Source organism: Oncorhynchus clarkii, chromosome 7, assembly GCF_045791955.1.
Source record: "Oncorhynchus clarkii lewisi isolate Uvic-CL-2024 chromosome 7, UVic_Ocla_1.0, whole genome shotgun sequence".
Taxonomy (NCBI): domain Eukaryota; kingdom Metazoa; phylum Chordata; class Actinopteri; order Salmoniformes; family Salmonidae; genus Oncorhynchus; species Oncorhynchus clarkii.
Window position 1 is genome coordinate 24,769,870 of NC_092153.1, and position 24,771 is coordinate 24,794,640.

Consider the following 24,771-nt stretch of genomic DNA (forward strand, 5'->3'; position numbering starts at 1 on the left):
ACGTTTCCACTTCACAATAACAGCCCTTACAGTTGACCGTGGCAGCTCAGGCAGAAATTTGAACTGACTTGTTGGAAAGGTGGCATCCTATGACGGTGCCATGTTGAAATTCACTGAGCTCTTCAATAAGGCCATTCTACTGCCAATGTTTGTCTATGGAGATTGCACGGCTGTGTGTTCGATTCTATACACCTGTCATCAATGGGTGTGGCTGAAATAGCCGAATCCAGTAATTTAAAGGGGTGTCCATTATTTTGTATATATAGTATATCGCCCACATACTTTTGGTGATGCAGTGTATGTTCCCTGCACTGCTCTAGTCTGTGTGTGTTTTATTGTGAACTATTTTACATTTTCAACTACAATGAACAGGAAATCAACACACTCTGATCACCTTATGACTCCTGCCAACCTTAGTTTCCCACGGTGCATTGTAGTTTTAAACATGCGATTGAAGAATTGAAGTCAATATGTATTAAGAGGAGCCACTGAAGTGACACATACAGCCATGACTGAGGTTTTGACAGTTCGGCTTGCACGTGACCAGCCAACAATGGCCCTAAAGGGGTCCTTTATGCGGCCTGTATATGACAATGACATCTGTGTGAAGAGTATCCTGAGCAGTGCAATGATAGTATGTTTTCTGGTCATGCTTCAAACTAAAGGGAAGCCAGTGGAAAACACTGGCATTCTCGGAAAAGGCCAAAACATCAACATTTAAATATCTAATTTCATTATTGTTTTCTGTTGGAATATTCATCTTTGTTACACCATTAGAAGCCTACACACGGAGAACTGTCAACACAACTACAGTTTTAAGCTTCAAAACTGTAGGAGGATGATAAGAATAAGAAAGGAGCTGAAAGAAAGATTTCATTCGTGTCTATGATTACTTAGTACAAAAACATGAATGCTGTGCTAGAGTGACACTAGGCTGGACTGGCGGTCTAAGCTGCTGCCCGTAGAACACAGTTTGCTGCAGCATGGGTTCGAATCAGACCCATTTGCTATTTCAGCACTCTCTCCCCGGTCTTTCCTCTCCTCCAACAAACAACTATTTATGTAATGATTGGGACTGCCCCACATGATGATACAATTTACAATCATGTTTGACAGACACGCACCCAAAACAGACTTTGATAAAAGGGATTACTTTCGACCAAATCAGACGTGAAACTGCTCGGGTTTACACTGCCAACTTCTCAGGGGCATAAAAGGGTTAGGGTTGGGGTTGTGTTTTCTGAGAGCGATACTCTTAAGAGCGAGGAGGGCTTCATTGCAGGCCTTGGAGATGAATGATGGCGGTAGGAGGAAACCATATCGACCAGGGTCCTCCAGCTCAAAGGTGAAGGAGTAGTGGATGCCCAGGTTGTAGGCCCAGTCGTCAGAACCTCTAAGTCTGGAAAAGGACGAAGGAAGAACAAGGAATTTAACTTGTTTTGTAGTGACTGTTTATAAAGCAATAACTTATAACAGCTTTACAAAGCAATTGTCAGCATTTTATTATAAAACAGCCTGGTCTCATAGACTAGATGTAACATAGTGAATGTAAATTCGGGACACTCAAATTAGTATGATATGTTCCGTTTGGTATGGTTACATAAGAGTGATGGTTGCTTAATGCAAAAACTAAAGTAGGATGGTTGGTCAGGGTGGATTGGTGGGCATGTAACACGAACATCAGTTTGAATCTCATCATGGGAAAGTTTATCATTTTTAGCTAATGAGAATCTTTTCAACTACTTACTACTTGTTTTCTACTTTGCAACTACTTAGCATTTTAGCTAACCCTTCACCCTAACCCTTTCCTTAACTCTTTAACCAAATTCTACAAATATTGTACATTTTGGACAATCGTAACATATTGTACATTTTGCAAATTCGTAACATACAGTACCAGTCAAAAGTTTGGACACACCAACTCATTCAAGGGTTTATGTTCATTTGTACTATTTTGTAAATTGTAGAATAATAGTGAAAACATTAAAACTATGAAATTACACATATGGAATCATGTAGTAACAAAAAGTGTTTACCAAATCTAAATATATTTTCTATTTGAGATGCTTCAAAGTAGCCACCCTTTGCCTTGATGACTGGTTTGCACACTCTTGCACACTCTTGGCATTATTACTTCATGAGGTAGTCACCTGGAATGCATTTCAATTAACTGCTGTGCCTTGTTAAAAGTTAATTTGTGGAATTTCTTTCCTCCTTAATGCGTTTGAGCCAATCAGATGTGTTGTGACAAGGTAGGGGTGGTATACAGACGATAGCGCTCTTTGGTAAAATACCAAATCCATATTATGGCAAGAACAGCTCAAATAAGAAAAGATAAATTACAGTCCATCATTACTTTAAGACATGAAGGTCAGTTTCTTCAAGTGCAGTCGCAAAAACCATCAAGCGCTATGATGAAACTGGCTCTCATGAGGACCGCCACAGGAAAGGAAGACCCAGAGTTACCTCTGCTGCAGAGGAAAAATTAATTAGAGTGAACTGCACCTCAGATTGCAGCACAAATAAATGCTTCATAGAGTTAAAATAACAAACACATCTCAACATCAACTGTTCAGAGGAGACTGCATGAAGGCCTTTATGGTCAAATTGCTGCAAAGAAACGACTACTAAAGGACACCAATAAGAAGAAAATACTTGTTTGGGCCATGAAACACAAGCAATGGACATTAGACTGGTGGAAATCTGTCCTTTGGTCTGATGAGTACTAATTTGAGAGACTTTGATGATCTCCGCATGTGTGGTCCCCACGGTGAAGCATGGAGAAGGAGGTGTGATGGTGCTTTGCTGGTGACACTGTCTGTGATTTATTTAGAATTAAAGGCACACTTAACCAGCATGGCAACCACAGCATTCTGCAGCAATACGCCATCCCATCTGGATTGCGCTTAGTGGGACTAGCATTTGTTATTCAACAGGACAATGACACAAAACATACCTCCATGCTGCATCAGATGACACGGCCTCCACAATCACCTGACCTCAACCTAATTGAGATGGTTTGGGATGAGTTGGACTGCAGAGTGAAGGAAAAGCAGCCAACAAGTGCTCAGCATATGTGGGAACTCCTTCAAGACTGTTGGAAAAGCATTCCAAGTGAAGCTGCTTAAGATAATGCGAGAGTGTGCAAAGCTGCCATCAAGGCAAAGGGTGGCTACTTTGAAGATTCTAAAATATATTTGTTTAACACTTTTTTGGTTACTACATGATTCCATATATGTTTTTTCATAGTTTTGATGCCTTCACTATTATAATACAATGCAGAAAATAGTGAGAATAAAGAAAAACCTTGAATGAGTAGGTGTGCCCAAACTGTTAACTGGTATTGTATAAACTGAACAGAAAAATAAAGTCAACATGTAAACTATTCCCTCCTCATGATGCCATCTATTTTGTGAAGTGCACCAGTCCCTCCTGCAGCAAAGCACCCCCACAACATGATGCTGCTACCCCAGTGCTTCACGTTTGGGATGGTGATCTTCGGCGTGCAAGCCTCCCCCTTTTTCCTCCAAACGTAACGATGGTCATTATGGCCAAACAGTTCTATTTTTGTTTCATCAGACCAGAGGACATTTCTCCAAAAAGTATAATCTTTGTCCCCATGTGCAGTTGCAAACCATAGTCTTGGTTTTTATGGTGGTTCTGGAGCAGTGGCTTCTTCATTGCTGAACGGCCTTTCAGGTTATGTTGATATAGGACTTGTTTTACTGTGGATATAGATATGTTTGTACCTGTTTCCTCCAGCATCTTCACAAGGTCCTTTGCTGTTGTTCTGGGATTGATTTGCACTTTTCGCACCAAAGTACGTTCATCTCTAGGAGACAGAACGCATCTCCTTCCTGAGCGGTATGACAGCTGCGTGGTTCCATGGGGTTTATACTTGCGTACTATTGTTTGTACAGATGAACGTGGTACCTTCAGGCGTTTGGAAATTGCTCCCAAGGATGAACCAAACTTGTGGAGGTCTACAATTCTTTCCTGAGGTCTTGGCTGATTTCTTTTGATTTCCCCATGATGTCAAGCAAAGAGGCACTGAGTTTGAAGGTAGGCCTTGAAATACATCCACAGGTAAACCTCAAATTATGTCAATTAGCCTATCAGAGCCTTCTAAAGCCATGACACCATTTTCTGGAATTTTCCAAGCTGTTTAAAGGCACAGTCAACTTAGTGTATGTAAACCTCTGACCCACTGGAATTGTGATTGTGATTATAAGTGAAATAATCTGTCTGTAAACAACTGTTGGAAAATTACTTGTGTCATGCACCAACTTGCCAAAACTATAGTTTGTTAACAAGAAATTTGTGTAGTGGTTGAAAAACGAGTTTTAATTACTCCAACCTAAGTGTATGTAAACTTCCGACTTCAACTGTATGTCCATATGATGCACAGTGCTCGTGGAGATGACCATTTTTGTGTAGCTCAGATTGACATATTTGAAGGCACTGGCAGAATTCCAGACTGACTACATTGCAGAATCATGCCAGATCTCACTGGATCGTGGGATATGAGTTGACCACTTTATATAGCAATCTGACGCCCGACTGCGCAGTCGATGAGGTAGCACACGACTATCAATACCACGTGGTCAACACCACGTCTGCAATGTTGTCGTCCTGGAACGCAACCACTGACTCAATTTCGATACATCTTATTAATTGCCTTATTCTTTACCGTTGTCCATGTGTACTTGTATCCATCCGGGTTCATGACAGGCAGCACATAGATGTCCATACTGTTCAGCATCTCGGTGATGTCATTGTTTAGATTATAGAAATTCAAGGCCTGAGGAAGGAGCACAGGGAAGATTCAACATTTTTATATAGCTGTCTATGTTCCAAATCAAAATAGTGGCTTTGTGATCATTACCAAAGCTAAGATGAGTTTTCATTAGTGTTGTTAGACCACTGGGAATGGCTTTCAAATCAAATAAAAAATCAAATCAAATGTATTTATATAGCCCTCCGAACATCAGCTGATATCTCAAAGTGCTGTACAGAAACCCAGCCTAAAACCCCAAACAGCAAGCAATGCAGGTGTAGAAGCACGGTGGCTAGGAAAAACTCCCTTTGATCACAGAAATAAACTCTCTGAAGGTATTGGAAAATCATTCAATGTTATAAATAGTTCATATGTAAGAATATTACTCCTGATGTCAAAAACATCAAGAACAAAGTCAATATTCCTCTCATGCCAGCTGGGGTAGAACAATGACTTATTCCTTACAGCTATGTATGAATTATTCCACAAAAGAGCTTTATGTGGGGAAAATTTGTGCAGGAAACACATTTTAACATAGCTGTCTATGTTCCAAATCAAAATAGTGTACAATATGATTTAATACAATTCCAGAGCCATCATAAAAATGTTCAATTGTACTTCATAACCAATGAGTTATGAAGATGCTATATAACCAAATATCTATACAGTATGGCCTATCAGAATAGAAAAGAGTATAAGTTGGTAGAAAATCGGGGTTTTAGGAACATGGTACTGACATATTGCACAAACCACAGGCAGAAAGCTGGGGAGATCCACTCACTAGCGTGAATGCCACAGTCAATCCGCATAGCTCTCTTTTCAGCTCTCTCTTGACGGCCAGACAACTGAAAAAGACAACAGAGAAATTCAATCATTTGATCAGTATAAAATGACTTATAAAATGACTATGACATTATTTAAAAATAGAATAATTGTATGAATCATTGCTAAAAAGACAGCTTGGGGAACCTTGAGAACGTAAAGTGGCCGTTTTTCATACGATGAGCCAATCAGGATGACTTTGACCATGTCTGGGTGTTCCTAGGCAGGCTTGTTGATCCAATAGTATATCTATAAAAGAGACAGCATGATAACATTTTCATAATAAAAACATACTTGACATCTACCAGCTGGGATCACAAATGAAAAGAGCCTTGTATTCATAGTGTTTCACAGTACTATAACTGATCTAGGACCAGCTGCCCCTGGCCATATAATGTTACTATCTAAGAAGCATCATAACGGTCCTAGATCAGCACTCTAACGCTGAGACGCTGTATGAATATGGGCCCAGAAGAGGTTATGACGTTAAAGTAATGTTAATGGGATGTTACATTGAGATTATGTTAATGTTACATTACATAAAGGTTATGTTAATAACCACAGTCAGGACACAGTCAGGTATCTTACGTCCTCCAGGTCTCTTACGTCCTCCAGAGAATGGTATCGATCATAATAAGATATGCTGCTTCGAGGGTCTGACGATTCATTCCTGGTCTGCATCTCGATCAGTTCCTCTGTGTTGTCCAGTAGCACTCTGAAACAAACACACATTCGTACTCTTGGGGATTTCTCTGAACAATTAAAAACATTCTACATGCATTTCATAATACTGAAAGCTTATATCATGGATATGACCGTAAGGGCATAACATAACAAAATCAATATTGAAGTTTAAGCGAAGTCAGCTGGTAGTCCAAACCTGGGGCTTGAACTCAAGATCTTGCTACTGTAAACCCAACACCTTAGCCATTAAGCCAAGAAATCTGAACTTTTTGATGAGGCAGTTATTGGCTGGATATGTTCCTCACAATATCTGCTTGTATGTGTGTAGTGACTTGGATTGAAAGTACTTGGTTACTGTGAAAGACAAAGGACAAATAGGCTAATGTGGCTTCCTTTTCTCGTCTCCTGTTCATCTGCACATAGGAAAGGAGATGAGGAGAGGTCACTAGACTATTGAGATGTAGGGGAGAGTGAGGTAAGTTGAGCCAAAGGGGTAAGTTGAGCCACCCTTGTTTCTAGGAAACCATACACCAAATTCATCTTTTTGACCAAATATTTAGGAAGAGGTCATCATTTCATGGAGTCTGTGAAGGAATAAACCACATTGAAAAAGTGGTAAGCAAGTTAGTAATTTGACTGATTTTCACCAAGTCAAATTAGTTTACTTGGTTAGAGCAGGCCTGGGCAATTATTTCCATGGCAATTATTTCCATATTAGAATATATTTTTGAAATCGTGGTCCAGAATCATATTACAGGGTTATACATAATGTGTATGACTGTGTTGACAGATATATCTACTGTAAGTCACGTCCAGAAATGCTACTTATTTTACTTTTTTAACATGAAGAGAAATGAACCACATCCCATGTTCTCCTTTTGGTAGGTATTTTCATGATTAAACATGCAATGAACTACACGGAGGGAAAAGTACACTGTGCATTCAGCACCACCACCTTGTTAACGGGTATGCACAAAAACACAAGAAAGAGAGAGAGAGAGAGCTCAACAGTACATTTAAACTACTCAATCAGTGAAAGGAGTGAAGTCTCTGAGGGGCATTGACTAAAGCAGTGAAGTCAGGTACAGTTTCTGACGCAGGATTGCTGAGAGGTGAGATTCAGTAAGAGATGATCTGTGCCTTGACTTGTTATATTTCATCACTGAAAATGTCTGTTCACATACATAGGTTGACCCAAACAGTACAAGCATCTTCTGAGCATGACTCCTAATCGTTGAAATGTTTTGTTCATTGAGAGATGCATAGAACCTCGTCAGTGACATTGTTTTGAATAATTCTCCAATCAGTGCATCAGACTGAAGATCGATAAGCTCAAGTTGCAGGTCAGTAGAAGCGTTATCCACATTGAAGGTGAAAGGAGAGGAAACCAACAGCATGTCATTTTCCAACACTTTGAAATCCTCAAAACGAGGAGAAAACTCACCGCTCAAAGCACGCAGCGCACCGATATATACTTCTCCCGCTGGTCATCTAGTAGGGAACAGACTAGTAATGTCGGAAGGTGGGTGAGATTGTTGACTTCTACGGGAGGAGTAATTTCCCTTGAAGGCTTAGACAAGGCTGTACATCTGATGTGCAAAAAGGCCCTTCCCTTGTAGTTTGGAATTCAGTTCATTCATGAAGGTCATGATGTCCACCGTGAAGGCCAAATCAGCCAACCATTCTTTATCTTGCAGTTGAGGGAAATCCATATATTTTCCTTTCATTTGTAAAAACTCAGCAATCTCCGACTTCCGGTCCCACGCCCTTTTAAGCACCTTCCCCAAAATCAGCCATCTCACGTTTGTTTTGTTCGGGGAAATCTGCATGACCCGACTCTGTCACTTCCAACATGAGAAACTGCCTGTGGTTGAAAGATTTAGCTCTTATGAAGTTTATCACTTCAGTGACTGTATCCACAACATGGCTCATTTTCAGAACACATTTACAGAGCACCTGATGAATAATGCAATGCAGAAAAATAATGTTCTGATCTGGGTTAAGCTCATCTACTTGATCTTGTATCCTTTTCACAAGGGCAACGTTTTTTCCTGTCAAGTTTTGGCACCCATCAGTGGTCACACTGGATAACTTTTCAAAACTCAGTTCCAGCTTTGCCACACACTTATTAACCTCCCCCAATAAATATTTCCGTCTGTGGGAAGTGCTCTTCATTGACTGCACTGTAATTTCAACGTCTGGGGTTATGCCTCGTTAGAATACTAACAACTGCGCTGTGTCAAGTGCATCACTGCTCTCATCCAGGGCCAAGAAATCCTTTACCTTGTCTTTCAACTGTTGTTCCATATTCTCTGTTATATCCACAACATGCCGTGTCACTGTTCGTCTTGACAGGGAAATATTTTTTTTTACCTCTTTCTTGGCGGGGCGATGTATTGCTGCAGAGTCAATTAAACATTATTTAATTAATTCGCCCTCAGCGAATGGCTTGCTATGTTTAGCAATTTCGTGGGACAGTACATAGCCAGCTCCCGCCATCCCGTCGTTTGCTGAATGCAGTTTTGTGAAAAGTCCTTGCTGCTTTTGCAACTGAGAAAGCAACTCCTTCGATGCACTTGCCCTCTGCCCAGAATACATATTCCTATATTTCTCTGCATGCTTTGTCTGGAAGTGTCGCGACAAGATGTAGTCTGTCAAGACAGCGATGCTCTCTTTGCACACCAAGCACACAGCTTTCCCTGATAACTCAATAAAGAAATTGTTCCATGTCCACTCTTACTAGAACACCCTACATGCATTGTCTTCTTCCCTTTTCTTTGAAAAATTCATTTTTGCGCAATGACTTTTTTTTAAATAAATAAATGTTTATTCATAATACAAAAATCAACAACTTACATTGCTTACATTGCTTGACAGTGTTCATAATGGTAAATAAGTATTCTGCAAGGTTTTCCCAAAATTCTGACACAACTTTACATTCAAAGAACAAGTGAGTCTGATTCTCACCTTGGACAACATCGAATTACATGGATATATCTTATATAGAATTTTAAAGTGCACTTCCTTAAATTTGCTTGGTATGCAATATTTGTAAGGCCTTAACCAAGCTTTTTCGAGAGAGAGAGAGAGAGAAAGAGAGATCTTTGTTGATTTAGCCAGAGTAAAGTCTAAGTTAAACTTTACTTTTTTGAGGAGGGCTTTGGGCTGCTTTGCAATAACAGTGAGCTGTTTAATACACCCCCCCAAATTAAAAAATATATATAATATGTCTTTCTTTAAAAAAAAATCCACATCTTGGTTAACAAAATGATGTATTGTAATTTATTTGGGTTTAAACTTTATCCTGGACCTGCATTTAGACATCAAATAATTTGCTTAAGTTAGGCCTACTATTTGCTTTAGTAGGTCTACAGAATATTGTATGTATATTATGCAAATTCGGACCAGCTCACAGACAAATTCACTTTGCTACACCCAATGACGTATATAAACCCTAGATTGTTTTTAGCTATTTATTGGCCAGTTAGAGGCTTTGAAGCCTCTGGTCGGCCATATTGGCACTCCCTAGTAAGAGTAGTTCTCCATAGGAATGAATGGAATTCTACAGTATTTCAATTAAATGTTTCAAGGACATATTACATGTTTAAAAAATAAATAAATAGGGGGGACAGTAACATTAGTACTCAATTTTTATTTTATTTTTATGTTTAACACACATAATATAATTTAAAAGTATGCATTAAAGTGTCTGTAATATAATACACTTTTCAAAAACGAATGTAAACATGAATAAATTACTTTCTATAGCTTCCAAAATATTTAGTACAATTGAGGAGTGCCAAGATAATTTTATACACATCACTGACTACACCAGGTGGCGTTATGCGCTCGCTGAGGTATAATAATAACGGAGCGCTAACCTAAAATTAAAACCAATAGTCAATTTACAGCACAAACCCTTCCGGTTTAGAGGTTGTGTTATTAAGATGTCTGTCCATGATCAACTTGCTCAATGTTTGTGTGATCTAATCAGGTTGGAATTTTGTGTTTTATGTACATCTTTGTTAAGAGATGTTAGATATTTGTCCAGCTAACTAGACAAAACTTGCGACTGATTGCTTTAGCATTATAGCTAACTTAGCTGTCAACCTGGACACTGTGATCACTTGACTACATAGCTGGTGCCTGCTGGACTGTCCATTAATCACGGTACTCCATTCTGTTTGTTTATGTTTTATCTGTCGGCCCCAGCCGCACTCAGGCTCTGTGTGTAGTTAATCCGACCCTCTCTGCCTAGTCAACGCCATTTTACCTGCTGTTGTTGTCTCACCTACTGGTTTAGCTAGCTCTCCCAATCAACACCTGTGATTACGGTATGCCTCGCTGTATGTCTCTCTCAAATGTCAATATGCCTTGTATACTGTTGTTCAGGTTAGTTATCATTATTTTAGTTTACAATGGAGCCCCTAGTTCCACTCTTCATACCCCTGATACCTCCTTTGTCCCACCTCCCACACATGCGGTGACCTCACCTCACCAGCATGTCCAGAGATACAACCTCTCTTATCATCACCCAGTGCCTGGGCTTACCTCCGCTGTACCCGCACCCCACGATACCCCTGTCTGCGCATTATGCCCTGAATATATTCTACCATGCCCAGAAATCTGCTCCTTTTATTCTTTGTCCCCAACGCTCTAGGCGACCAGTTTTGATAGCCTTTAGCCGCACCCTCATACTACTCCTCCTCTGTTCCACGGGTGATGTGGAGGTAAACCCAGGCCCTGCATGTCCCCAGGAACCCTCATTTGTTGACTTCTGTGATCGAAAAAGCCTTGGTTTCATGCATGTCAACATCAGAAGCCTCCTCCCTAAGTTTGTTTTACTCACTGCTTTAGCACACTCTGCTAACCCTGATGTCCTTGCCGTGTCTGAATCCTGGCTCAGGAAGGCCACCAAAAATTCTGAGATTTCCATGCCCAACTATAACATTTTCCGTCAAGATAGAACTGCCAAAGGGGGAGGAGTTGCAGTCTACTGCAGAGATAGCCTGCAAAGTAATGTCGTACTTTCCAGGTCCATACCCAAACAGTTTGAACTACTAATTTTAAAAATTACACTCTCCAGAAATAAGTCTCTCACTGTTGCCGCCTGCTACCGACCCCCCTCAGCTCCCAGCTGTGCCCTGGACACCATTTGTGAATTGATTGCCCCCCATCTATCTTCAGAGTTCGTGCTGTTAGGTGACCTAAACTGGGATATGCTTAACACCCCGGCCATCCTACAATCTAAGCTAGATGCCCTCAATCTCACACAAATTATCATGGAACCTACCAGGTACAACCCTAAATCCGTAAACATGGGCACCCTCATAGATATCATCCTGACCAACTGGCCCTCCAAATACACCTCCGCTGTCTTCAACCAGGATCTCAGCGATCACTGCCTCATTGCCTGTATCCGCTACGGATCCGCAGTCAAACGACCACCCCTCAAACGCTCCCTAAAACACTTCTGTGAGCAGGCCTTTCTAATCGACCTGGCCCGGGTATCCTGGAAGGACATTGACTTCATCCTGTCAGTTCAGGATGCCTGGTCATTCTTTAAAAGTAACTTCCTCACCATTTTAGATAAGCATGCTCCGTTCAAAAAATGCAGAACTAAGAACAGATATAGCCCTTGGTTCACTCCAGACCTGACTGCCCTCGACCAGCACAAAAACATCCTGTGGCGGACTGCAATAGCATCGAATAGTCCCCACGATATGCAACTGTTCAGGGAAGTCAGGAACCAATACACGCAGTCAGTCAGGAAAGCAAAGGCCAGCTTCCTCAGGCAGAAATTTGCATCCTGTAGCTCTAACTCCAAAAAGTTCTGGGACACTGTGAAGTCCATGGAGAACAAGAGCGCCTCCTCCCAGCTACCCACTGCACTGAGGCTAGATAACACGGTCACCACCAATAAATCCATGATTATCGAAAACTTCAACAAGCATTTCTCAACGGCTGGCCATGCCTTCCTCCTGGCTACTCCAACCTCGGCCAACAGCTCCGCCCCCCCTCTCGGGCCGACTCTTTTCTCTGTATATATCAATGATGTTGCTCTTGCTGCGGGCGATTCCCTGATCCACCTCTACGCAGACGACACCATTCTGTATACTTCCGGCCCGTCCTTGGACACTGTGCTATCTAACCTCCAAACGAGCTTCAATGCCATACAACACTCCTTCCGTGTCCTCCAACTGCTCTTAAACGCTAGTAAAATGCATGCTTTTCAACCGTTCGCTGCCTGCACCCGCACGCCCGACTAGCATCACCACCCTGGATGGTTCCGACCTAGAATATGTGGACATCTATAAGTACCTAGGTGTCTGGCTAGACTGTAAACTCTCCTTCCAGACTCATATCAAACATCTCCAATCTAAAATCAAATCTAGAGTCTGCTTTCTATTCCGCAACAAAGCCTCCTTCACTCACGCCGCCAAACTTACCCTAGTAAAACTGACTATCCTACCGATCCTCGACTTTGGCGATGTCATCTACAAAATAGCTTCCAACACTCTACTCAGCAAACTGGATGCAGTTTATCACAGTGCCATCCGTTTTGTTAATAAAGCACCTTATACCACCCACCACTGCGACCTGTATGCAACTGTTCAAGGAAGTCAGGAACCAATACACGCAGTCAGTCAGGAAAGCAAAGGCCAGCTTCTTCAGGCAGAAATTTGCATCCTGTAGCTCTAACTCCAAAAAGTTCTGGGACACTGTGAAGTCCATGGAGAACAAGAGCACCTCCTCCCAGCTGCCCACTGCACTGAGGCTAGATAACACGGTCACCACCAATAAATCCATGATTATCGAAAACTTCAACAAGCATTTCTCAACGGCTGGCCATGCCTTCCTCCTGGCTACTCCAACCTCGGCCAACAGCTCCGCCCCCCCCCCCCCGCAGCTACTCACCCAAGCCTCTCCAGGTTCTCCTTTACCCAAATCCAGATAGCAGATGTTCTGAAAGAGCTGCAAAACCTGGACCCGTACAAATCAGCTGGGCTTGACAATCTGGACCCTCTATTTCTGAAACTATCCACCGCCATTGTCGCAACCCCTATTACCAGCCTGTTCAACCTCTCTTTCATATTGTCTGAGATTATCACAGTGCCATCCGTTTTGTTACTAAAGCACCTTATACCACCCACCACTGCGACCTGTATGCTCTAGTCGGCTGGCCCTCGCTACATATTCGTCGCCAGACCCACTTGCTCCAGGTCATCTACAAGTCCATGCTAGGTAAAGCTCCGCCTTATCTAAGTTCACTGGTCACGATGGCAACACCCATCGTAGCACGCGCTCCAGCAGGTGTATCTCACTGATCATCCCTAAAGCCAACATCTAATTTGGCCGCCTTTCGTTCCAGTAGCACGCGCTCCAGCAGGTGTATCTCACTGATCATCCCTAAAGCCAACATCTAATTTGGCCGCCTTTCGTTCCAGTTCTCTGCTGCCTGTGACTGGAACGAATTGCAAAAATCGCTGAAGTTGAAGACTTTTATCTCCCTCACCAACTTCAAACATCTGCTATCTGAGCAGCTAACCGATCGCTGCAGCTGTACATAGTCTATCGGTAAATAGCCCACCCAATTTTACCTACCTCATCCCCATACTGTTTTTATTTATTTACTTTTCTGCTCTTTTGCACACCAATATCTCTACCTGTACATGACCATCTGATCATTTATCACTCCAGTGTTAATCTGCAAAATTGTAACTATTCGCCTACCTCCTCATGCCTTTTGCACACAATGTATATAGACTCTCTTTTTTCTACTGTGTTATTGACTTGTTAATTGTTTACGCCATGTGTAACTCTGTGTTGTCTGTTCACACTGCTATGCTTTATCTTGGCCAGGTCGCAGTTGCAAATAAGAACTTGTTCTCAACTAGCCTACTTGGTTAAATAAAGGTGAAATAAAAAAATTCTAATAAAAAACAGCAGCACAACACCTACGTTACAGCTAACTAACGTTAATCCAGCTATTATTTTTTATCACAAGTAATTCATCGATTATGTTTATCAATGTCGACTCGTGTCATTTTTTTTCTTAAGTCGTGTCTTGTTACTCATGGAATTTCTGGATTCTGTATTTTACATTATAGCCATTTGCATATATATGATTGAATATGATCTGCTGTTGGCTTGTGTGGATGTATGTATGTGTTATGCAACATAGCTGACTTGAAACATTGTTAAAAGTTTCAGGGCCATGGGCCTTTCTCATGATGGAAAAATACAGAGTAGCATGAAGACAGGAACTGTTCAATGAGTTGGGGGAGGCACATTCAGAGCGGGGTGTTGCGAGAACAAGCGGCCTTTTGTTAGATAACAGGAGCCAGGTGCGAGATAACGGTATGGGTATTGAGCATGAGCGCATAGATATTCTTCACAGCAAGTTACATCTATCAACTGGAGCGCCCGGGGGCTGGTACCAGCGTGTACGACAACAATCAATAATAGGCTGGGTGAGTCTAAACCACGCCCAGTCTCTACTGTGATAGGCCAACAGACGGGTTGGGACAATGTCAGTATAAGAATACTGTTTACATACATCTTGTCAGTTCTCTGTTCTGCCCTGCGTGGTATTACAGTGAGCTCGTATATACGAAAGTTGCATTTGCCATTTATTACTTAGCTAATAAAAAATACATAGTATAAAATTGGTGACTCATTGTTATATTTATCCTGATACCAGATTCGAATTTACGCAACTCTAACATGGTGACCACCGACGTGATCTGGTAAAGGACATCGCTGGACATTGGTGTGCCAGCCGATTGGCCAGTACTGTCTTCGGACGGTGTGTCTCACAAATCCTGACCGGTCAACTAAAAAAGGTAAGCAGACACCTGTTGTGAAAAACTAAAGTTCTGCACATTGGAGTTATCCAAATTTAGTTTTGTGAGACACCTGTTTGATGTAAATTACTACATTTAAACTATTATGATGTGTGAGATTGGAAAATAGTTGAGAAAGTAATATCTCCATTGGCAACTGCAATTTTATTATTGATCAACAATACTGAATGATGCATTGTGTATGGTATGTACTAGTATGCCTGGCTGGTAGGTGGTAACAGAGAACACTTACTACATGTATGAATGGTGGGTAACGGGTGACCACCAAAGTGCGAATGGAAAGCCATATGATGCGAATGTGATGTACTAGGCAGGGCCAAGTGTGAATGACGGATAATTAAATTGATTACTTGGACTTGAGACCGATTTAGCCCTGTGGAGAGGGTCTCTCTAAGGTCCTAACAAAGCATAGGTGTGTGTGAAGTACATCGGGTAGTAAAGTCGGCGCACTGACTACCAAGTTTGAGTGAGACATTAAGTTGTTCTAGAAACGTGATCCGGTCGACACGTTAGTCATATGGAGTGATTGTATTTTTTATTTTGTACATTTGGTACAGAAGTAAAGGTGATAATCCGGGGGACACTAGACTACTTAATACCCCAGGGGACCCACAGTGCATAATTTAGTTCTTACTTTAGACCTAATTGGGGGCCGATTTAACCGTATGGAAAGGGTACCACTTGGGTTTGAGTAAAGGCATAGGTTGTTGACAGTATTGTAGTGTACATAAAATGTTGTTGGAAATAGAAAAGGTGTTGAAAACGCTGAAGTCCACTTTAGAAGTGAATGGAGGTGAAGAGAGTGGGGAGTGGAAGAGACGGGGTGAGAAGCTGTGCAGAGAATGGATAGAAGGAGGGGCCATTGCGTCTCCCACTGGTCTGCTTACTGGGGTGAATGAAGATTTGTCTGTGTATGGTGTAAGTTGAAGCTTACTGGCGTGAATTAAGATTTGTGAGACTCAAATCGTGTGCATGAAATACGCTTGATATTCAGTCGGGGACTAATATCGGTATGAATGAGGTCGGGGACCTTCAGATGAGATGTCTGAGTTGCATTAATTTGAGCCTGCCAAGCTGGGTGTGGTACATTAGGTATTTCAGTTGGAGCTGGTACTGGTGAGAATGTTTAAAAAGTTGCGGGCTTGCTGATGAGATGTTTGCACAGAGTTATATCATAGAATATTGAGGGGGTGTGCATGACTGTTGGAAAAAGTGTTCAACTCTATTAACGTAAAATTCTGTGTGTAGATTTATATTATGAGGTTTGAACTATACTAATATTGTAGAATTACATAATCAACATCTGAACATACTTACGTTAAACATTAATTGAGCCACTGAGTAATAGATAAGACATACACTAGGTACGGGAGACGGGGCGACGGGTGTGGTCGATGTAAGACGGGAGGGGTGTTCTAACCAAGTGCTGAGAAATAAGATAGATTTATTTTGTTATTTTAATTAATTTACACAAGTACTTCCCGGTTATTGATTTTGGTTTGATTGTTCAGATAACATCATTGAAATGAAACAGGAGGTTAAGGTATACTAACATTAGAATCTGTTTTCATTATGGGGAACAATCCGCAGAGTGGATTGCAGGCTGATTTTATTTTATGTTAAAGAGCCGTGTACGTTTATCACAGTTGTGTGTGTGTCTAATGGCTGGGTATTTAAGAAGTATTTTGGGGAGACAATTTGGAGAAACACGAATGTAAGACATGAAACATTGAGGCAAATTATTTGAGTTTGAGGGGATTATCGTAATTATTAGGTTTTGTTTTTGTAGTAAACGTTTGGGTTAAGGGGATTTCCCTGTTCACAGAGACAAGATATCTTAAAGGGGTACACTCACATATGGAATATTATTAATATATTATTTGTTTTATTTTCTGAGTTTTAATTACACAAGTGAATTTTTACAAGATAAAGGGTTCTTTAATATGTCTAATATGGTATGGAACACGAATGTAAGGGGATGGTGTAACCTTTGACCTACTTTCATGGCTCTCCCGGGTGGTCTAATCAGCCACAGGGGGGTGCCATTTGAATAATGAATTTGTGGTCATGGGTAATACTGTTTTTTTATTTGTTATTTTTGTATTTAATTAATTTTTTAAGGTAAATTAATTATAGTGGAGTTTAATTAACCTATATAAGGACTTTAGAAATTGCCACCATAGACATGTTTTTCAAAAAAAAAATCCATGAGTTTAGATAAAGCCAAACAGTGAGACATTTAGTTAAAATGTGGAAACATGAGAAAAAGAGCTACAGACAGAAAGGGGGAAAAGGCAGACAGAACAGCCCTCCCCGCGCTGCGGAGACCTTGAAGGTTGGAGAGCAGAGAGGAGAAGTTTTTGAAGGGGCGCCAGGACGAGCAAAGATAACAGTTACTGAGTGGAGACAAAAGGGAGAATTGACATGTGGAGAATGAAAGGGGCGCTCCTACATGATAATGTCAGAACAGAAGGATAATATACTAATCTTACCTAAGTTATTATTTAGAGTAGGTAAGGTATCAAAAGGGGGATGGGTAAATTGTGGTCTAGGATAGGATGGGGCCTATTGGATAATAAAATAATTTTTATAATAATAATAAATAATTTAAAAAAAAACATATATTCTAGCTAACAAATAGGCATGGAGGTTAAAGATATAATCAGAGAGAACAAATGAGAAACTGTTTGTTAACCAAACCTGTATGTCCAAGATTTTATGCATTACAGGTGAATTAAAGGAGAAGGTGATTCACTCAATCCAGTCCCTGTGGAGAATAGATGTGAAGCAGCCCGTTGGGAGGGCCATACCAAGTGCTCCTGGTGACAGCCTTTGCGGTAGCTACCTGGGGACATATCACACATTGTTGGAGGGTAGGACACAGTGACACTGCCGAACCATCACAGAGTTAGAGAGAAGAACCGAAACCAATATGGCTCGGGGTTTCACTCTCTTAACGAAGCTTCCCTGACCCCGCCCTCCCATCACTGTGTTGCGTTCATAGAAGTGGAAGTGTGGTTTGGCCTCTGGCTGCTGATGTGTTCTCTGGGAGAGGGTGGGGCTTTACAGGAGTGTCAGTGTACCTGTGTAATGGGGGAGGGTGTCCGTATGGGGATTACATGATAACCAACTTGGTACAGTTCTAGGATTGGAGAAGAGGGTATCCTCATAGCATAGGGGATCCCACAAAGGTGGATATGTTTTCCATGATATGGGGGAAACCTGGGAGCACTGTTGAACTTTGTAAAGGTAATGAAATCCTACTAACCATCAAAACCATTAAGCTCTCTGATGCAGGGACTTACACCCTCGGACTACAAAGGACCAGGGCAGACACGATGGGTGTGTTTTTTATTAAGGTGCTGCCAAAACCACAGAGGTCCCAGACGAACCAGAGCCAGACACACTCCTCTACCACCCCTGGAACGAGCCTAGCACCCACCACCACTATTTCAAATCCCATTCAGGTAATTAACGTTAGAGACTATTCAGCTATTGATCAATTAGGCACTGAGACTGGTTTTGATGGTAGGGACAATTTGTGGCTGTCTTGTATGAGGTATACAGCTAAGACCCTGAAAAGAAAGGACTGCATGCTCTTTGAGCCTTGTGTTTCCTACAGTACCTCCTCATCGGGCCCCTTGGGGTGTTAAGGCATATGGGGGCAATTACAGCTGCATCACGGGTACAGGTAATGGCATTGATTATGGGAGATTGCCTGAAGCTGATTGCAGTAGTAACATAACCATTAATGCCACTTGGCCAGTTACAGGCCTAAACCAAACTAGTGGTCTGGCTGATGTGTGGTGGATCTGTGGACCCAAAAGAGTGCTGAGACTCATTCTTAGAGGAGACTGGCAAGGTACGTGTGCTCTGACCAGTTTGATAATTCCACTGACCATTGTTGATGTTACTGCTGAACAGCTGTTGGGCTCTGTATTGGCCAGTTACAGGCCTAAACCAAACTAGTGGTCTGGCTGATGTGTGGTGGATCTGTGGACCCAAAAGAGTGCTGAGACTCATTCTTAGAGGAGACTGGCAAGGTACGTGTGCTCTGACCAGTTTGATAATTCCACTGACCATTGTTGATGTTACTGCTGAACAGCTGTTGGGCTCTGTATCCAGGGGACCTGAAAACATTCCATCCCATGGGAGACATAGACGTAGTGCTCCATGGACAGAGGATGTAGTTGACATACACACTAACCTGTTGGGAGTGCCAGTCGGGGTTCCTCATGAGTTTCAGGCCTTGGGTAGGAATGATGGACTCTGGCACTTACTAACTATTATAGGTCCAGCCATAGTGGATGCAAGACAGACTGCATGGATTAATTATATCTACTATAATCAACAGCGTTTTGTGAATTACTCCCGTGATGCACTCACTGGTCTGTCTGAACAGCTTGAGGCCACATCTAGGGTTGCCAGACAGAATAGACTTGCTTTGGATATGCTTTTTGCCAGTCAGGGGGGTGTCTGCAAGATGTTCGGTGAACAATGTTGCACGTATATTCCTAATAACACCAGACCAGATGGTATTATATCTAAGGCCCTTAATGGGCTTGATGCACTATCTGCTGAGATGAGGACCATGGCGGGGGTGGAGGAGTCTGAACTGTTCTCTTGGTTGGGAGCCTGGTTTGGTAAGTACACTGGTATGGTGGTTACTGGATTTCTGACCCTAATTCTTGTATTTTTGTTATTGATGTGTTGTGCTGCTTGCATCATACCGTGTTTTAAGAAGTCTGTTACAGATGTGGTGAAGGCTTCAGGCATGATGACGTGTTGTGCTGCTTGCATCATACCATGTTTTAAGAAGTCTGTTACAGATGTGGTGAAGGCTTCAGGCATGATGATGTGTTGTGCTGCTTGCATCATACCATGTTTTAAGAAGTCTGTTACAGATGTGGTGAAGGCTTCAGGCATGATGACGTGTTGTGCTGCTTGCATCATACCATGTTTTAAGAAGTCTGTTACAGATGTGGTGAAGGCTTCAGGCATGATGATGTGTTGTGCTGCTTGCATCATACCATGTTTTAAGAAGTCTGTTACAGATGTGGTGAAGGCTTCAGGCATGATGATGTGTTGTGCTGCTTGCATCATACCATGTTTTAAGAAGTCTGTTACAGATGTGGTGAAGGCTTCAGGCATGATGCCTTTGCTTGATGCTCCAGTTGGAGATGCTGATACTGAAGCATGCTTTCAGGGGAGGATGGGACTGACTGAGGTTGACCCATGGTATGCTGTGGGTGAGGTAGTAGAATATGACACCACCACAGTTCCTTGTTTTACATTTTTGTTTTATGATAGGTTTTCTTTCCAGTATGTTTGTTCTCCCTGTTGTGAAGGTTTGGAGTCCCTGGGTGGCATGGTGTCCACCTGGTGCAGGATAAGAGTAGCTGAGTGGACCAGATGGTTTATAATAATGCTTTGCTCTGCTTTACTCTGTTTTCCATGACCAAAGTTTTATCCTATATCTTACATGTCAATAAACAATAAAGTCTTATCCTGTTTTTGTCAAAAGGGGGAGACAAAAGCATATATCACTTAATTTTTTTCTTGGATGATTTTTCTTTTCTGTTTTTCTGTAAAAAAATAAAATAATAATAATAATAATGTTTTATTAATAATAAATGCTATTAACATATTACTATGTTGGGACCGCTGAAATAAAGGATAATGAGTGACACCCAAAAATTTCACACCATTTTCTTTTATTCTGTTTTTAAATGAGCTGTTGTTCTCTTTTGACATGAGGGTTTTAAGTTCCTAGGTGACTGGTAGCCAATCTAGTACATAGTGGGATCGAATGGAGGACATGAAGGTGTTTTAAACTTTGTAACTGTTATATGATTCATTGCTGAATTTTGCCTATATGCCTATCCTCAATTGGGTATGTCCGCATATGTTTCGAAAAGCCATGATTATTTAAGTTTTTAACGTTAAAACACAGCGTCGGTATTGTTGTTCACATGGGGCCAATGGTGGGCGAATATAACCGCTAAAAACCCCCACGTACAGAGAAGGTTTTTTCGAAAGCTAGCTTGTAGTATTGATCATCCGTTTGACAGGGTTCCTGGGCCTTGTTCAGTAGTAACGTTGCAGGTAGAAATGTCATGAATAGAGCTGCTATAGCTCATATATGGCTCTGGCCATATCCAACACCCCTTCGGGCCTTATTGCTTAATGATAATATTCCTAGCTATAGGATCGTACTACAGATTGCTCAGTGCATTCAGCATGAAGAAGTTACTTTGGGGGCTTATCTACCGAATCTCAGCTTGCTACCCATCTGTCAAGCATTATGTTGATTAGAATGTTGACATGGTATGAAAAAAAACATATCCAACAGTAATTTGTTGCCGTGTTGATTAGGCACCAAAGAGAAGAAAACGGATTGGAACGGCCATTTTAGTTTCCCCTTTGTGTAACATTTTCTGTTATGGGCCCTAATGAACATCTCCCAGTCTTCCACATTAATTCACCCACCTGGGTCATATTCAGTAGGAACCAAATGGATGCAAACAGACCCACAGGGGAGGGAAGTACTACCAACTGGGAGGGACTACCTGAACTTGTCCAATAAACAATTGTTTTTGTTGCAAAACGTTATCCATTGCAAAAGGGTTTGCTACTGTATGCAATAATAAATATGGTCTTCTCCATGTCCCAGGTACCAAGATGTCAACTATATGGTGTACACGGGTGACCAGGGTGTGACAGATCAGCAGATTTTTGATGGCGCTTCAACATCCTTCTACCTCGACCCGTCCAGCTTGTCTTCCTCAAACACCACCTATTGGTTGAGGCCAGCCTCTTCCCCCCAATTCACTCTGATTGGTCAGAGTGTAGGCTCAATCTTCCTTGGCTTGGAAGCCCTTACGGAGTTTGTCCCAGGTGTCTACATCGACTCCATGGGTTACGCCTTCACTCTGCCTGTGCTTAAATACCTAGGGGTTTGTCACGTGGCTGGCTACGTGCACTACCCCACCATCAGCACAGACATGCTGTCGGTGGTGCGTGAGAGGAACCGCAGGTAGGTAATCGTCTCAGAACCCTGTTTCCTACTACAGACCCCCGGCCCCCTGAGACACAGTCTTAACTAGGGGAATATAGCCAGGTCTATATCTGAATGTGCTTTAGCCAATGCCTCTCTGACTATTATTGTCAATGTCATACTCTGACTACAATGGCATGACCATGTTAGTCAGAGAAGTTGGCTGAAAAGTCACCTACAGATCTGGACTAGGCTAAGATCAGGATCAAATCAGGCTAAGGGGAATATGGGATTTGTTAATACTCTGCTAACTTACAAGCACTAACTAACACGTTGCACTGCTATTGTTATAACTGTCATCAAACCTGCATCAATGAGTGTTGTTCATGTTGTAACTTAGGTCCACTTTCCACTTTATCATTGACATCAATGCATGACTTCCTCTTGTTGTGCATGCTTCCTTTCACCTCACCTGATCCTATCATGTTATGTTTTACCCTTCCCCAACCAACCGCCCCGTATGTTTCTAGGTTCAACAACGCAGACTACATCTCCAACAACCTGTTCCTGAGCGCGGTCAAGGTTGTCTACTACTGCCTGCTGGCGCTGCTCTATGGTCTGGCCGGCTCCTGCAGCGACGTGGTCATTGACAACTCCAGCTGGACCCTGAACCACATCCTGATCCTGTGGCGAGCGACCAAACGCACCTGCTTTGTCTACCCGCCCTGCGACACCCACGCCTTCCTCCAGCTCCCATTGGACGAGGACTCGGACCGGTAGTGACATTCCATTGTTTCCATTGGTCAGTTTCGTCCGGAGAAGGACCATCGGCTTCAGATTCGCACCTTCCCGGAAGATGCTGCAGAAGAAAGAGACGGGCCGGGAGGAAGGGAGTCGCTGAGGTTGGTGCTGATTGGTGGATGCCGGAACCAAGAGGATGAGGATAGGGTGTTGATTTAAACTCAACGTGCCGTTTGAGGAGCTGAAGAGGGAGTTGGGGGAAGCTACGGTGGGACTTCACACCATGTGGAACGAACACTTCGGGATAGGTAAAAACAGAAATAGAATTACTATGATTCTATACTGCTGTCACTATATTTATATTATTAAAAACACCTGGAGTGGCTATTATTCCAATGCAAAGCGCTCTTTTTCTCTCTACATGCCCAACATTTAGTACTGTATAATCCTGTACTGAATGGAGTCCTCATACACTATTCAACAGCCCATTCTGAGATTGTAGTACATTGTTCTGTTACAATATGCTTTTGTTAATCACCAATGCAAATACCTTGTTTGATTGCTTAACATCCTCCTCTTTATAAACGAAAGATGAACGCAAACAGGTGTTTTTACTGCACCATAGCAAGTTTCTCAAAATGGCTAGGTTGCTAGCCAGGTGGCTGTGGATACTAAAATGCTTGTCTACCTTCATCTTTCACTGTTCAATATAAATGCAGTCTTAGGTAATGCAATTATACGTCCAGTAATGTGTCTACCTAACTTTACAGCCAGCACTTACCCTGTACCCTCTGTTCTCCTCTGCTCTCAGGGGTGGTGGAGTGCATGGCGGCTGGGACCGTCATCCTGGCTCACAGGTCTGGAGGCCCCAGGCTGGACATTGTGGTGCCCTATGATGGAGACCAGACGGGCTTCCTGGCCGAGGATGAGGATGGCTACGCAGACGCCATTGAGCGGATCCTGGCCCTGTCACCCTCGGCCCGTCTGGAGATCCGACGCCACGCTTGCCTCTCAGTCACTCGCTTCTCCGACCAGGAGTTTGAGGCCTGCTTCCTGGCTACCATGGAGCCTCTCATATGGACACTGGCGCGATGAGGGGTATGGGTGGGGGAGTGTGCGTGTGTGTGTGTCACAGGCTCATGGGTGTGTGTGTTGGTGGTTGAGGGACTAAAACTCATGCTTGTACTGCCATGGCACATTTTGGCATACTAGCCACTCCTTTAGTTGACATAGGATACCGTTTGTGTTAAAGTGCACAAGAAAATACGTTGACTTAAATTAGAGCTGCATTTATTGACATGTCAGTCCAGGTGTCCACTCTCTTTCTAGAGGGTCTTGTTATATGTTTAGTATTTATGTTTTCAAGACCCCATTCCATTTTTTCCAATGTATTTGTACTTGAGGCACAACATTTTTAGTGTTCCGTCTAACCTCCTTCATGTTCCCAGTCTCAATTTTGAACGCATACAGAGAGCCGGCTGGTAGACTTAGTCTTATTTCACACGTGTGAATTGGAAATGGTTTATTTTTCATACCCGCTCTGATCCCTGACTGATTGGGATATGAAAAATAAACCTTTTCCAATTCACCCATGTGAAACACAGGAGCAATTGCCTTGCTCACGGGCACATCAAAATATTTTTCACCTCGTTGGGCTAGGGATTTGAACCAGCGACCTCTGCTGCCGGCCCAACGCTCCTTACCGCTAGGCTACATACAGTGTTGATGTGAAAAACACTTCTCTAGGCATTGTGAGATCTGATCTCTTGTGTAGTGTGACTACAAAAAAGACAACCCGGAATGCCAGCAGTGTCCGACTGACCTTTTGATGACGACCAAACTCTGATCTCTGACATCATTGAGAGAGAGGGTAGGGACGAGCC

The 24,771-nt window shown here is 42.3% G+C and overlaps 2 pseudogenes; one reads left to right on the top strand and one right to left on the bottom strand.

Moving 5' to 3' along the window:
• Positions 1-1,164: 1,164 nt before the first annotated feature.
• On the bottom strand, positions 1,165-8,590 carry LOC139412567 (carboxypeptidase B2-like; annotated as a pseudogene).
• Positions 8,591-20,302: 11,712 nt separating this feature from the next.
• Positions 20,303-24,370, top strand: LOC139412568 (GDP-Man:Man(3)GlcNAc(2)-PP-Dol alpha-1,2-mannosyltransferase-like; annotated as a pseudogene).
• Positions 24,371-24,771: the final 401 nt, after the last annotated feature.